At 48.4% G+C, this 13,782-nt stretch overlaps 4 non-coding genes across 4 annotated transcripts; all 4 read right to left on the reverse strand.

The window, feature by feature from the left end:
* Positions 1-5,146: 5,146 nt before the first annotated feature.
* TRNAE-CUC (transfer RNA glutamic acid (anticodon CUC)) lies at positions 5,147-5,218 on the reverse strand. Its single transcript has one exon. It is a non-coding gene; the product is annotated as a tRNA-Glu (tRNA).
* Positions 5,219-5,313: 95 nt separating this feature from the next.
* Positions 5,314-5,385, reverse strand: TRNAE-CUC (transfer RNA glutamic acid (anticodon CUC)). Its single transcript has one exon. It is a non-coding gene; the product is annotated as a tRNA-Glu (tRNA).
* Positions 5,386-5,480: 95 nt separating this feature from the next.
* Positions 5,481-5,552, reverse strand: TRNAE-CUC (transfer RNA glutamic acid (anticodon CUC)). The gene has a single exon. It is a non-coding gene; the product is annotated as a tRNA-Glu (tRNA).
* A 3,285-nt stretch (positions 5,553-8,837) lies between these two features.
* TRNAE-CUC (transfer RNA glutamic acid (anticodon CUC)) lies at positions 8,838-8,909 on the reverse strand. The gene has a single exon. It is a non-coding gene; the product is annotated as a tRNA-Glu (tRNA).
* Between the last annotated feature and the right edge of the window lie 4,873 nt (positions 8,910-13,782).

Here is a 13,782-nt window from a genome sequence, read left to right on the forward strand (position 1 = left end):
GGGATTAGCAGGTGGGCATCCGACAATGAAGCAGGTGCAGCCCTCCCCTTCTCTTTGTTCGAAGTGCATTGCCAGTCTGCGATGCAAGACCGCAGCAAGCCGCCAGGTGTGACACCACGACACGGGCGCCTACCATTGGCTGAAAGTGGCGTCATCGGAGTGGACTCTCCCATTGGTCAAACATGACGTGACTTGCAGTGCTCGAAGGGTTTATAAGAAGCCTTCCAGAGAGACCTGAGCATTCTGGGACATGCCCTGATTCCCTGTTTCACCTCTCTCGAACTTCTTGCCGCGGGCCGCAGCGTCCGAGTTGCTGCCGGCCCGTAATGTCTGTACTGCTGTTACTGGACGCTCACCTCCCTGTACATAAAATGTAAAATAAATCCCTCCCAAGTTTGTGGTTTTCATCGCGACGTCCGTCCTCCAACCCCTACAATACCTAATACCATGGGGGTCCACCGGTAGCTCTTTCTTCAGGGTTCGCTTTAAGACGTCCCAGAAAAAAACTGCCGCCCAGCAATGTAGGAAAACGTGATCTATATTTTCGGGCTTCTTGCATATCAAGCAGTGCGACCCCCAAGGTACCAGACTACCCCTTTCCTCCAGAAACGTCTTGACGGAGAGCGGTCCGGTATGTAGCTTAAAGAAGAAGGTCTTTACACCTGGTGGCACCTGCATGCGTTTTACTCGTTTAAGTACGTCTTGTCCTAGCCCTCCACTGTATATGGCTCTGTATAAGGGCACTGGGAACACAATGTCGCATACATCTGTATACAATGTTTTCCTTTTCACTTCACAAAGGTAATCATTTGTAAAACGAACAGAAAGGAAGCGTACACTGTCGACCACTTCCTTGAAATATCCACGCAGCGTTCCCGTCATGCTTGCCGTGCTAACAACATGTGCCGGCAAAGCGTTACTCAACCTTAGCTGGCACACGGTGCGCAGAAATGGATCGCTCACATCGCGAAAAAACAAAAATCGGTTTACAACTTGACGAACAAAAAGATGCGCCAGGCCCACACCCCCATCCTTCACTCTTTTGAACAAATTTGTTCGGCTGCACCGTTCCCATGTTGATCCCCAGATGAAAACCGCAAACACTCTGTGCAGCCTTTGCACATTTACTCTAGAACAATACAGTGTTTGCAAGACGTAATATAACTTAGTAATAAAAAACATGTTAGAGACTGTCGCTCTTGCAAACATGGACAGGTTATTACCTTTCCATTTGTCTACTTTTTCTTTCAGTTCTTTGGTTTGGTTCCTCCAGTATTCGTCGCTGCTATTGTACCTGTCTAGGGGAACACCCAGATACCTTGTCGGAGTTTTCACCCAGTTCACGTTCGCGAAATAGTCGGCTGCAGAAAACCAGTCCCCGTGCCACAGCCCTAGCGATTTGCCCCAGTTTATTCTGTTACCCGTTACGGCACAGAAATGCTTAACTACAGATATTGTTTCCATTACACTCGGTTTGTCAGTGCAACACAGTGCAATGTCATCTGCATATGCAAGCAACTTCAGTTCTGTCACTGCCAATCTGAAACCCCGTATTCCGTCATTTTCATTAATTGCTACACACATTGCTTCTACGTAGATAGCAAATAACAGCGGGCTGAGGGGGCAGCCTTGGCGCACTGAACGCATGATGTTAATGGGGGCCCCCAGAGACTTGTTAACAATTAATCTTGTTGTGCAGTTCTGGTACGCCAAGGCCACGCCCTCAGTGATGATGGAACCGACATTAACGTGATCTAAGATAGCAAACAAAATAACATGTGCGGCACAATCGAACGCTTTCTCTAGGTCGAGCTGAAGAACTGCAACACCGCCACAGGTGACGTCACAGCACTCGAGCACACATCGCATCTTATGGATGTTTGAAAAAATAGATCGCCCTTTGATGCCACAAGTTTGATGGTCTGCGACTATTTCCTTGATGACGCCTTGAAGCCTGCTAGCTAAAACCTTCATAAAGATTATATAATCGACGTTTGTTAGTGAAATCGGTCAGTAGGATGACACGAATCTGAGTTTATCTATTTGGTCGCTCTTCGGTATTAGAATGGTGTGCGTTTTTCCAAAGGAAGGTGGTAATGATTTCCTTTCGTATGCGTCGTTAAATACATGTGCAAGCAAAGACGCCAGCTCTCTTTTAAAAGCTTTATATAGACCCGCGCTGAGTCCATCAGGTCCCGGTGATTTACCCAAGTTCAAATCGTCGATTGCCTTTTCGACTTCGCTCTCCATTATTTTTTCCTCTAGTAGCTTTTTTACGTCATCGCTCAAACGTGGCATGCGATGCAGAAAACCTGCTTTAAAACCCTCAACATTCGCTTCCTGAAATGCAAAAAGCGACTGGTAGTACTCAAAGAAGGCTTGACGAATGCTATCACTGTCTTCAACGACATTCCCATTCACTAAAATCTGGTCGACATGGTTTCTTCGTCCATACGCCTTCTCCAAGCCGAGCGCCCTTTTTGTGGGCGTCTCCCCTGCCGCTAGTGCGTCTGCACGTGCTCGCACTATCGCACCTTGATATCGTTCCTTGTCAAAAAGTTCAAGTTTTTCTTTGACGTTTCGCACATCGTCTTTGTACGCACCAGGCGCTCTGCACTCAAGCGTTAGCAGCTGCCCAGGCAGTGTTCTTAAACCTCTTTCTTTCATTTCCTTCTCGAATTTCTTACAACTGGATCTCTCTATCGCTTTCATTTTAACCTTTTGTTTAACACATTCCCACTTCTCGACGATTGTTCCCTCAGCATCACATTGAACTTCATTAACCGCATCCCGTACTACTTGTAAAAAGGGCTGGTCATTTAGTAACAAGGCATTCATTTTCCACATGTCCCAGTTAAATACATGTCTCCTTTTCATTATACCTACGTTACATTTCACTAGGCAGTGATCTGAAAATTACACTGGTACTACACAGTAACCGTGGCAACTTGGAATTGTATCCAATGAAATGTACATTCGGTCCAAACGCGCATGGCTGCTGCCCTGAAAACGTGTAAAAGTCACTTGACGCCCCCCTTCCAGACATCCATAAACATCATCGAGTTAATTTTCATTAATTAAATTTGATAACACTTCACTGCTTCGGTCACGCACACCTGCATTATTGACTCTGTCTCCAGCACTCAACACACAATTAAAGTCACCTAACAGCATCACGCGCATACTACAACATACATATTGTGTAAGGTTCGAAAAAAAAACGGACGCGCTCATCTACTGAATTCGGCGCATACTCAACACACAATTAAAGTCACCTAACAGCATCACGCGCATATTACAACATACATATTGTGTAAGGTTCGAAAAAAAACGGACGCGCTCATCTACTGAATTCGGCGCATATACGCATATGATGCGGAACTCAGCATCACACATAACAATATCATTGAGAACAATCCTTCCTGACTGACTCAAAAAAATACTTTGAATCTGCAGTCCAGGCAGCTTTTTCACAAGAAGAACGCACCCTCCAGCCGTGCCTACCGCATGGCTAACCACCACAAAATACCTAGTCGTGAAACGTCGCACCATGCTCCCGGTCTCCTCCTCTCCTTCAACCTTAGTTTCCTGGACTGCTAGTACGTCTATGTCGTGGTCAGTGACTAACCGTAGGACCTGACTTTGCCTACGACTAGCCGCCAGCCCTCTCACGTTTAATGTGGCAATCCTAAGGGACGGTATTTGAGCCATCTTGATCTAAAAGAAGAGTAAAGTAGGCCCGGAGCATGGTGCTTACCGTTCACGACTAGCCCTCGGCTAGCCGCCTCCGGGACCTCCCGGTTTGTTGGTGTCCTTAGACGTGGCCGCTTTGTCGGCAGGCTTCCTTTCAGGCGGTACATTGAGCTTTGGCTTAGGCCCATCCGCCTCCCATGAGGCGTCTTCGTCGGCGGTCCCTCACTGGTGCTGGGTGCCCGATCCTCGCGGTCCTTCGTCTGGTCGTGGGTGCGCTTGACGGAGGCAGCAAGAGCCCCAGTACGGTCGTCGTCGGAGACGCCCTCGTCCTGCTGCATTGCGGTCGCGTCGTCAGTTGCGTCTTCACTGACGCTTCCCGTCACCTGCCCCTGGGTCGTAGCATCCCGTTCCGCCCTACTCGGTTTCTGGGTACCCTCAGCCGCGTTGCCGTCCACCTCCAGAGTCGTCGTCCCACTACTTGTCTCTGGCAACACCATGTCACCGGTTCCTTTAGCCGCGTCCTCCGCCTCGGCCATGTCCATGAGGTGCTCTGCCGCAACATCATTCGCTGGAGGGCCTGTCACAGCGGCATAGGACTTCACGCATTCAGCGTCGACGTGGCCGAAACGTCTGCACCGGGTACAACGCGGTACTCTACACTCACGGCGGACGTGTCCCGTGCCGTGGCAGCGCAGGCACTGCATCGGTCGACCTGGAACGACGACCAAGGCTAACTCTCCACCGACGCGAATCTGATGGGGGAGGTCTTCCACCTTCATGCTGGCCTTCAGCTTGAGAAGGACGGTCCTGGTGGTTGACGTCTTGGTTCCCATGCCTTCAACGCACCACCGTTCCCGGCTCACCTCCTCCACCTTGCCGAAAGCCGCGAAAGCCGTCCGGACGTCCTCGTCGGCAACGCCGTACAGCAGCCAGTGAAGACTAAGCTTCACCTGTTGGTCCTGCGGGTCAACGATGAGACACCGTCGTCTCTTCACTTGAAGTTCCTTCAGGGCAAGCAGCCTTTTCGTTGCAGTTGCATCGCAGAGGGTCACTGCCCAGACGTGATTGATTTGGTACGCCCCTATGCATAGCACATCCGGCAGCAGGCCCGTCGGCAGAAGGGCATCCCTGAAATCCTCCACCTTGTACGGCCTCACACGTACATCACCGTGCAAAAAGACGGTGTTAATCACCAGTTGTCCTTTAGGCAGCTGCGGCAAAATAAAAGCGTAATCCTTATCATCGTTGAGCCTGTTTCCGCGGCCAAAAGTGGCCGCTGTCACTGCTCCACTGGAGCCCATGATTCTGCTGACCGCTCAGCTCGGCTGCCGGAAGCAGAATGACTAGACCATGCCGGAGGACGTGCACCACCAATGAACCCCTCCAACTGGATCGAAAGAAAGCGCGAGATAAAACAAAATATAGACGACGACAAAACGCTAAGCAAAAATATTTCCGACACCGGCAATCGAACCCGGGCCTCCTGGGTGAGAGCCAGGTATCCTAGCCACTAGACCATGCCGGAGGACGCGCAGCAGCGATGAACCCCTCCAACTGGATCGAAAGAGAGCGCGAGATAAAACAAAATATAGACGACGACAAAACGCTAACCAAAAATATTTCCGACACCGGGAATCGAACCCCGGCCTCCTGGGTGAGAGCCAGGTATCCTAGCCACTAGACCATGCCGGAGGACGCGCAGCAGCAATGAACCCCTCCAACTGGATCGAAAGAAAGCGCGAGATAAAACAAAATATAGACGACGACAAAACGCTAACCAAAAATATTTCCGACACCGGCAATCGAACCCGGGCCTCCTGGGTGAGTGCCAGGTATCCTAGCCACTAGACCATGCCGGATTTTTTTTTCTTTATTGCCATTCTTTGACAACTGAAACAGATATAGAGATGGCGTAAGGATGATATGTACAGTGCTGTGGTGATATAACCGCCTGCCGTCATTTGGCATGCGTGCATTGTTAGAACCGCTTTAGACAGACGAGTTCATCTAACAAGGTAGCCCATTCAGGCTTATCTAGTCGTGCATCGCAAGCCTCGCGCAAGAAAAAAATACTTTCAGTAATGTGCTCTCTAGCTGGGCGAATAACCAGTCTTTCATGCCTGACGTCCATGCGTGTTTTCCACAGGCTGTGCAGAATCAACGCCATAAGCATATCATAAGGAACACCACCTTCACTGGCAATTGGAAGAAAACGGATGCCGTACGGTGTGATAGGCAACTCCTTTTTTAGTTTACGTTGCAGAATGTCCCACAAGAAAAGTGCGTCCGAGCAGTCCAAAAATATGTGATCGATCGTCTCTGGTTTTCTACACCTGCTGCAGTTGATCGACCATGCAACAAAGAGGCCTTTTTCTTGTAGCCAAGGTTTGACGGCAAGAGCTCCAGTATGCAAATGGAAGAAAAAAGTTTTAACCCCAGATCGCACTGGCATCCGTTTCACTCGCTTCAATACATCTGCTCCTGTGCTCCGTGAATACATAGATTGGTACAAAGGAACAGGCATACAAACGTCAACTAGGTCCTTATACAATTTTTTCCTTCAAACAATAGCAAGATAATCAAATGAAAAGCGAGCATGCAAGAATTCTACGGACCAAGCTACCTCCCTTAAAAATCCGCGGAGACTTGCGCCATTTGCCGTTCTTGAGGTTACTATAAATTGAGGTAACGCATTTCGTAAACGTAGCTGGCACACTGTTCGCAAGAAGGGATCCTTTTGATCTCGCAAAAAAAGAAACCTTGAAACAACTTGCCTCAAAAACAAATGCGCCAAACCAAGGCCTCCTGACTTCACGGACCGAAATAAATCTGTACGGCTCGTTCTCTCCCATGTGGATCCCCATATAATAACAGCGCATGATCTGTGTATCTTTTGGATGGTCATTCTTGACTTGCACAGTGCTTGCAGTACATACCAGATTTTTGTAAAAAGGAAAACATTGCATACGGTTGATCGCGCGAAAATCGATAAATTTCTACCTCCGAACTTTGTTGTTTCAACTTTAACTTGCTCTAGTTCTTCTTGCCAATAGTCTTTTGTATCATGATAATGTTGCAGAGGTATCCCAAGGTACCGCGCAGGCGTCGTGGTCCACTACATATTTTCAAAAAATTCTATTTTATCATTCCAATTACCATGCCAGATGCCCAATGACTTACTCCAGTTTATCGCACTTCCAGTGACCTTGCAGAATCTGTTCGCCACTTCTACTGCACTAGAGATGCTTTGCTTGTCTCGACAGAATATGGCGATATCGTCTGCGTACGCCAAGATTTAACTTCTCTGGAGTCCATTGCAAATCCCCTTATGTTATTACTACTAATAACCTTTAAGCAGAATGGTTCAACGTACAATGCAAAAAGTAGAGACGATAATGCGCATCCTTGGCGGAGTGCTGACTTAACTTCTATCATAGCCGTAGGCTGTTTGTTAATTATTAGTTTCGTAGATACGCCAGCGTAGCACATTTTAACACCTTGCAAAAGAACAGAACCTATCTTGGCATGTTTTAAAACAAGAAAAAGGATTTCATGTGACACTCTATCAAACGCCTTTTCAAGATCAAGTTGCAACAGTGCTACCTTTTTTGAGAAGGCGTCGCAACTTTCCAATATTGTTCTCGCTACATGTATATTGGTGACAATGGATCGTCCTCTTATGCCACATGTCTGGTGCGACCCTACTAATTGCTGTATCACATTTTGAAGTCTCCGTGCAAGAACCTTCGTGTATATTTTATAATCTGTTTGTGAGACGTATCGGGCGGTACGCCCCTGTCGACAGTAGTACATGAGGGTCCTCGGACTTCGGTATCAACACCATGTGACTCTGACGAAAAGAAGGGGGCAGCACGCAGTTCTCATACGCTTCCGCAATTACATTATAAAGGGCAGTGGCTATGTCTTGCTTAAAAGCTTGGTAGAAAGCGGCGCTGAGACCGTCTGGCCCTGGCGTTTTTCCGGAACTTAGTGCGTCGATCGCCCATTTTATTTCTTCTAAAGTAATCGGTTCTTCGAGCCTTTCCGTTACTTCCCTTTCAAGACTTGGCAATAGCGACAGGAATTCAGTATCGAATCCTTCATCGCGAATGCGTTCTTGCCCTAGTAGTTCGCAGTAATGCTCATAAAAGGCCTGTCTTATTGTTTCTTTATCTCGTACAACCTCACTGCCGTATGTTACGGCTGTTATCTCGTTCCGCGAGGCATAAGATCGTTCGTCCCTGAGTGAGCGCTTTGTCGGCTGCCGGCACGAGCTTTCGTCGTGCCCGAAGCGCCGACACAAAGCACAGCGCGGTACGCGACAGTCTCGCCTGATATGACCTGTGCGGTTACACCTCAGGCAGAGCGGGGCACGCCCAGGCGCAACCAGCAGTGTCATGATGCCGGCAACCCGAAGTGGATGCGGGAGGTCGTCTATGGTAATTCCTGGTTTCAGCTTCATCGATAGGATGCGGGTTGACGAACCTTTATCGGTGATGCCTCGCACGCGCCAGCGTTCCTTGAAGGCCTCCGTAACTTTCCCAAAAGGCGTGACAGCGGCGCGGACGTCCTCATCTTGCACGTTGTGAAGGAGCCAGTAGATCTTAAGCCGCACATCCTGGCTGGCTGGGTTAACCACCAGGCAGCGAATCTCCTTAACCGTAATGTCTCCGAGGGCCAGCATTTTCTTCATAGCATCTGGGCTTCTGAAAGTAACCGCCCACACGTGGTTCATCTGGAAAGCCCCCAAGGCATCAACCTCGGGAAGCAGACCCAGACGGACCAGCGTGTCTCGAAAATCTTCGACTCGATAGAGCCTTGCCTTTACGTCTCCGTGAAGAAAAAGCGTGTTGGCCACGCATGGTCCTGTAGGCAGAGGCGGCAAAATAGCTTGGTAGTCTTGGCTATCCATAACAGCATTCCTGTTACCGCGGCTCGTCTGAGCCGCAAACACCGCCCCAACGGAGCAAGGCATTCTGCGTCCGCACCGAACGGTAGCCGGAAGTAGAATCACTATACTAACGAGGAGACATACTAGACCATGCCGGAGGACGTGCAGCAGCAATGAACCCCTCCAACTTGATCGAAAGAAAGCGCGAGATAACACAAAATATAGACGACGACAAAAAGCTAACCGAAAATATTTCCGACACCGGGAATCGAACCCGGGCCTCCTGGGTGAGAGCCAGGTATCCTAGCCACGAGACCATGCCGGAGGACGTGCAGCAGCAATGAACCCCTCCAACTTGATCGAAAGAAAGCGCGAGATAAAACAAAATATAGACGACGACAAAAAGCTAACCAAAAATATTTCCGACACCGGGACTCGAACCAAGGCCTCCTGGGTGAGAGACAGGTATCCTAGCCACTAGACCATGCCGGAGGACGTGCAGCAGCAATGAACCCCTCCAACTTGATCAAAAGAAAGCGTGAGATAAAATATAGACGACGCCAAAAAGCTAACCAAAAAAATTACCGACGATTACGTTACTTCCTAATGCGAAATTTGAGCGCAGCAAATAAGCTGTTTCACCTTTTCGATAGATTGAGGCAAAGAAATCGAGCAACACATGTATGCGCTATCACAGAATTTTTTTTTTTTTCACACGTATTCCTTTAACAAAGACTCCACTAACAGTTCTTGACAGTCATGAAGGAAGCTTTGTGGTCTCTGCTCTGGCAGCTCGTTTAGCAGCAGCAGCAGCAGCAGCAGACGTAGGACTTCCATCGGTCGTCTCGCTCATGGCTCAGAAAGAACTGGCAGATAATTTCGCAGTGGCGAACGGCAGCGGCAATTTCGGCTCGGGCGGTGCACATATACAGATCCGCCGCCACCGATCTGGCTCTCTGATTGCCACCGCACAGGGCGAACGGCAGCGGCAATTTCGGCTCGGGCGGTGCACATATACAGATCCGCCGCCACCGATCTGGCTCTCTGATTGCCACCGCACAGGGGTTGCATTGGAGGAGGAGCGAAGAAAGGAATTAAGTTCGAGCCGGCGCTTTGACAACCGGAGACTCGCAGGAAGAGGGGGGAGGGGGGCGGCGTGTACACCCAGCGGCAAACGATGGGGGCAGAAGCGCGCGCAGCAAGCGGACAACACGATAAAGGGAGGAGGGAAGAGATAGCAGCGACTGACTGATGCCGCTGAAGCCGATAGTGAGTCAACCCCAGCTGCGGAGTTGGTTTCAGGGACAACGCCGCCGATGCCGACACAAACAATATGATACACTCGCTTCCGCAGCGCTAAGAACCAGGTCTAGCCGTGGGAAGGTGGTCACGTATTCGTCGACGTGCCGGGGCCTACGTGAAATAACCGGCGCGTCGGCAACGGAAGAGCACCCTATCCGCCACACAAGAACAGGGGGGGGGGGACCCTTTCCTCCCCTTTCTGCATGGCGGCGACGGTGTTCTATGCAGTCACGTTATCTTGACTCTCTAGCGGTGTCAGCGGCATCCAGCGGTATCAGTCGATCGCTGCTAGCGATGGGGGGATGAAAGGGGGGCGGAGCTGGTTACGAGGCCGACGACAACGCCGACGACGACGCGAAACCCAGGAACGGACGCCAAAGAGCTGCGCTCTAAAATATTTCCGACACCGGGAATCCAACCCCGGCCTCCTGGGTGAGAGCCAGGTATCCTAGCCACTAGACCACGCCGGATTTTTTCTTTTTCTCTATTGCCTGCTAGGCATACAACAAAAGCAGATACAATGCATTGTCACTTTTAAAATTGCTGTCACATCACTTTCAACACGTAAGGGGTTAAAAACGCAGTTGTTTCATCATAGAGAGTTCCCCTAAAAGGGGGTACCACTCAGGCTTTTCAGTTTGAACTGTGTACACTTCTCTCAAGTATTTTACACTCTCAATGAAGTACTCTCGTGCCGGTCGCGAATTCAAGTCCTCGTTGCGCACGGCCATCCGGGTCCTCCACACACTGTGGAGTACTAGTGCCATGAACATGTCGTAGGGCACACCCCCTACGTTCTTGACAGGCAGAAAACGGACGCCGTACGGGGTAATGGGCAAGTCTTTCTTCAAGGTCCTCTGGAGGATGTCCCAGAGAAAGACTACATCACAGCAATCCAGAAATATGTGTTCAACTGTCTCCGGCTTTTTGCAGATGATGCAGTCTACAGACCAGGCAACAAAAATGCCCTTTTCTCGCAGCCAAGGTTTTGTAGGGAGTGTGCCACTATGTAGCTGGAAGAAGAACGTTTTTACTGATGGTCGTACAGGCATCCTTTTAACTCTTACTAAAACATCGTCCCCTGGACCTCTTGAGTACAATGATCGGTATACAGGAAGCGGCAACATGGTTTCTACAAGATCTTTATATAATTTCTTACGCGTCACCACAGAGAGATACTCCATTGAAAAGCGTACTTTTAGGATTTCGAAAGCACTAATGATTTCACGCATATAACCCCTTGGCCGTCTTTGTTCGACGTTGACCGTTGAAACAATAAATTCCTTCAAATAATTTGACAATCGCACATGTAACACTGTTCTCAAGAAGCAATCGCTTTGATCGCGTAAGAAAATAAACCTAGCCACGATCTGCCGCAAGAAAAGCTGGACTAGGCCAAGCCCCCCACTGCGGACAGGTCGAAACAAATTTGTGCGACTGGTTCTTTCCCACTTAGAACTCCAAACAAATACTGCCATCACTCTATGTAGCTTTTGAACTGCATTACGTGTCATAGATAACACTTGAAGAACATACCACACTCGCGAAACAAGAAATATGTTGCACACAATTGAACGCGTAAACATTGAAAATTCTCGGCCACCCCATTTTTGGGTCTTCTCGCGTAGTTGCTCCGTTTCATTCTTCCAATATTCTGTTGTGTCCCGGTAGTGTTGGAGTGGTACGCCTAGATACTTATCAGGCGTCACCGTCCGTGTAACATTTTCAAACAGTGAGGGTGTACTTCGCCAATTTCCATGCCAGATACCAAGGCATTTATTCCAATAAATTCTACTACCGGTACACCCACAGAATGTCTTCACATCATTTACTGCCACTCTCACAATTTCTTGATCATCACAGAACACTGCGATATCATCCGCATAACTAAGCACTTTGACTTCCGCGGTCATCAAGCGGAATCCACGAAGTCGTTCATTCTGAAGCATTTTTTCGCAAAGGGGCTCTAGGTAGAGGGCGAAAACTAATGCTGACGCAGGACATCCTTGTTTTACGCTTGATAAAACTTGTATGCTTTCGCTGAGCTGTTTGTTCGCTACAATCCTCGTAGTGCATCCCGTGTATGCCATTCGCACCCGCTCCAAAACCACAGATCCCAGTTTTACGTAGTCGAGGATGCACAAAAGGATCTCGTGACTCACGCGGTCAAAGGCTTTCTCGAGATCGATCTGTAGCATCGCTACCCTACTCTCAAATTCTTCACAACATTCTGAAATATTCTTTGCAACGTGAATATTCGTCGTTATAGATCTACCTTTGATGCCGCAGGTCTGATGGGGCCCTACGATTTCTTTAATAACAGTTTGAAGTCGCCTGGCCAACACACCCATAAACAGTTTATAATCAACATTGGCCAAGGTTATGGGCCGATACGATCCAATAAATTGCTGTTTCGCGGGATCTGTTGTTTTGGGACTCAACACAATGTGTGATCTGCGGAAGGACCCTGGTAATTCTTTCTTTTCATATGCCTCGTGCAAAACTTCACATAAGGCTGCTGCCACAGGGCTTTTAAATTTCTTATAGAAAGCTGCGCTTAGGCCATCTGGACCAGGTGTCCCTCCAGAGGTCATTTTCTCAATTGATTTTTCAATTTCTTTGACGGTGATGGGTGCCTCTAAGCTTGCCTTTAGGTCCTCGTCGAGTTGCGGCATAAGTGATAAGAATTCATCTTTGAATCTGCTACTGCCCTTTTTGATGCTTCCTAATAATTCGCGATAATGTTCCACAAACGCTTGTTCAATTATTGCTTTATCTCTTGTGACGACGTTTTGATATTCTATCACCTTGATTTCATTTTTAGTCGCGTAGGTTTTCTCGTCTGCCAGCGCACGTTTCGTGGGCTTCTCGCCACACCAAAGCCTTTCGGCGCGTGCGCGCACCACAGCTCCCTTGTATCTTTCTACGTCTATAGCCTCCAACTTTCTTTTCACGTCTTTAATTTCTTTACTGCGCATGCCCGGTTGCAGACGTTCTTGACAGAGTAAAAAATCTAACTGGCACTGCAACTGCTTTTCTTCTTTCATTTGGCGGTGTTTTATACAAGATGCTCTTTCAATCGCTTTCATTTTTACTTTTTCTTTAAAAGACTCCCATGTAGGAATTAAACTGCCCATGTTACACTCGAATACTTCTTCTAATTCAGTTTTAACGTTTTCTACAAACATGTCATCATCGAGTAGCTTGTCGTTCAATTTCCGTAGGTCCCAGCTAAACCTCTGCTTTTCTTTCTTCTTGATGGTGAACATGACTAGACTATGGTCGCCGAAAGAAACGTGCTTCACACTGTAATCTCGGCACAAGGGAAGTAACGCAGTAGACACGTAGGCCCTGTCTAGCCTCGCCTGACTGCTACGCTGGTAAAGCGTGAACTGCGTGCCCTGAGAAAGCACATATCCTACGTCATCCAACTCTCGCTCGTGAACCATTGCATTAAAAAATAAGGCACTATAATCACGCACCGTCGCTTTGCTTGCCCTGTCTTCGGGAATGCAAACGCAGTTGAAATCTCCGAGAAGAATAATTGTCTTATCACACGACAGGTGCACTTCAAGGTTTTCGAAAAATATTTTGCGCTCTAGCTCCCTATTTGGTACATATACACAAACAATCCGCCAATGCGCTCCAGAAAAAGAAACATTACACACAATTATTCGTCCCAAATCGTCAATATGCAAACACTCTACTACAATACCAATGCTGTTCTTCATAAAAAGCAAGCAGCCACCAGATGTACCATGAGAATGGCTGACACATACATTGTATAGGGAGCGGAAAGTCGAAATCATGCGGTCTGTCTGCTCTTGGGACTCGACTTTCGTTTCCTACACGGCAGCAATATCAACGTCATTCTCAAGCAACAAACGCCGCAACTG

The sequence above is a fragment of the Dermacentor albipictus genome, chromosome 2 (genome assembly GCF_038994185.2).
Source record: "Dermacentor albipictus isolate Rhodes 1998 colony chromosome 2, USDA_Dalb.pri_finalv2, whole genome shotgun sequence".
In the NCBI taxonomy this organism is placed as follows: Eukaryota; Metazoa; Arthropoda; class Arachnida; order Ixodida; family Ixodidae; genus Dermacentor; species Dermacentor albipictus.